Source organism: Zingiber officinale, chromosome 7B, assembly GCF_018446385.1.
Source record: "Zingiber officinale cultivar Zhangliang chromosome 7B, Zo_v1.1, whole genome shotgun sequence".
Taxonomy (NCBI): domain Eukaryota; kingdom Viridiplantae; phylum Streptophyta; class Magnoliopsida; order Zingiberales; family Zingiberaceae; genus Zingiber; species Zingiber officinale.
In genome coordinates this window covers 97885981-97888354 of record NC_055999.1, presented here as the reverse complement: position 1 = coordinate 97888354, position 2374 = coordinate 97885981, and the positions used below count along the sequence as shown (strand labels likewise).

Sequence of the window (2374 nt, the reverse complement as noted above, 5' to 3'; positions counted from 1 at the left end):
ACATACCAAGATCTAGAGTACACAGGTCAGATAGAATATCAAAAACCCTATGTCCTGAACATAATAAGTATGGAATTCCTGATCAGCATAGAAAAATCCATATATACATAATATGGGTATCACAGTATCAGTAAGTCAAATCCACGGATCTAGGGTATACAAGTCCTCTAAGGTATAACAACCTAGACCCAAATCATATCCCTCTTCCATAGCATATGTACCAACAATATACACAGATCAAAGAATCAGGGTCTAAACACCCGAATCATATATGATATACAAATAGAGGTACACAAATCTGATATGGCACAAAAACCTAAGTATCAGATAATCTAGATACACAGGCTAGAAACAACAATCCAAATCCTAGTCCTAACCTCAGTAAGCATGGTATGTCACTCTAGAAACTAAGATACTCATGGTAACAAGATAATCATGGCAACAAATCATGAGATATAAGCACGGATACATCACAGGTGACAAACCTAACATGCTATGGATATCAAACAGTGACATACCAAAGACAAACATGTTCATTGCTTATAGTTATAAAATACTATGCATATCCAAAGACAATATCATAAAAGATAAGTCAAGAGGTACCCGCCTCCAATAGAAAGGGTCGCATCCGATCCAAATCCAACGTCGAGTTGCTCATCTCGCGTCACAGTCCTGTAGTACATAGTATACAGATTTAGCTAATTTAAATACCAATTAATTAGCTAAATCAAATCCTCGAGAAACTAACATAAATCCAAATCCAATTATAAACCCTAATTGGATCATTTAACTCCTCAATCAATTCTAATTAATTCATTCGAATTAGGGCTTGCAATAAAATAACCAATCATAGTATCTTACTTGATTTAGCCCTAATTCAATACATACCTAATTCATCAACAACATGAATCAATTTCCCTACTTCATACCTTAATCCACAGCCCAACAAATCCATAGCAAAGACAACTTGCTGTCGGAACAGAGGTAGCTATTGGAAATCAAGAAACGCCCTGCAATGCACTGTCTAGATCAAAATGAAGCTCAAGAAATCGACATCCAAACAACAACCAAATTCCCAGAACAACCTGAGCACCTTACCTCTTCCTCTAATCGCCTGCGATGACCAAGAACCCGACGAAGCTGCTGCTGGAAACCTTAATACCAGAGACTCAAGTCGATAACAAGCTGGCGGCTGGCACTGGACGGCTGGCAGACCAGTGCTAGGGCAGAGGACGATCGGAGTGGCGCCGGGAAACTAGGGCTCGGCGTGGAGAGGCTGGAACAGCCCGATCCGGCGGTCGGCAGTGGTACACAAGGACAGATCTAGGGCACGGCTCGGCCCTTGGTCGAAGGTTTGCACCGGCGACCCTGAGTCGGAACTAGAGCAGAGGGAAGATGGTTGCCGGCGCTAGGGCACGGGGAAGACAACGCCACACCGGCGTTGTTCTGGAAGGAGACTCCCGGGTGGCGCTCAAGCCGAAGAAGTCACGGTCGGTGCTAGGGCACAGGCGCGCCGACGGTGGATCGGCGCTGCTCCGTTCGCCTCAGGCGGTGGCGGCGCCTAGTGCGGCTCGGGAAAGAGCAATTGAAGAGGTGTTCGACGCCGAGAGGGAGGGAAGCCGAGGAAGGGAATCGACCGGTGGTGGCGTCGGCTAGGGCAGAGGATGCTGTCGCCGTGAGGGGCAGAGGGTGAGGAAGAAGGAACGGCCGCGAGGAGGTTAGGGCACGGCGTCGGGTTCGGCAAGGGGAGAAAGAGGGGAGCGCGCGGGAGAAAAAACAAGGGAAAATGAAAAATAAAGGAAAAATAAATAAATAAATAAACTTTTCCTCGTTAAAACAGGGTAGCCTAAACAGGCTTTCCCGGACCCCGTTTTTATCCCTGCAAACTCATCCATATGAGCTCCGAAAAATTCCCGAAAAATTCCCGAAAAATTTCCAAAAATTCCGGAAAATTCCCTTATTAATATTCGCCTATTTTCGGTATTTTACAATTTCCATACAAAAGAATACCTCTTTAATTTGATGATTATAAAAATACAGGACACTTTTGTTATATAGGTATTCATGCTTCACCGATTAATTATATATATATATATATATATATATATATATATATATATATAGAGAGAGAGAGAGAGAGAGAGAGAGAGAGAGAGAGAGATTAAGATGCCGATTCTTAAGATTTTTATGATTTTTATGTGTGCGTATGTGACACGAGTCAAGGTCTCCTCACCTTCGCCTTTATCTTCGTCAAAGTCAAGCAAACTTGAAAAAGGTGTCTTTGTTGCTCATGGGATGCATGCTTAATGGCCTCGCCACTGATGGAATTACCTTTATGAAAAAATAATACCTCTACGTCATTAGTTTTTTATTT

The 2374-nt window shown here is 43.1% G+C and overlaps 1 long non-coding RNA gene across 1 annotated transcript; it reads right to left on the bottom strand.

The window, feature by feature from the left end:
* Positions 1-632: 632 nt before the first annotated feature.
* Positions 633-1367, bottom strand: LOC122003961. The gene is made up of 3 exons (XR_006118175.1): positions 1099-1367; positions 930-1010; positions 633-672 (listed from the first exon to the last, which is right to left on the bottom strand). It is a non-coding gene; the product is annotated as an uncharacterized LOC122003961 (long non-coding RNA).
* Positions 1368-2374: the final 1007 nt, after the last annotated feature.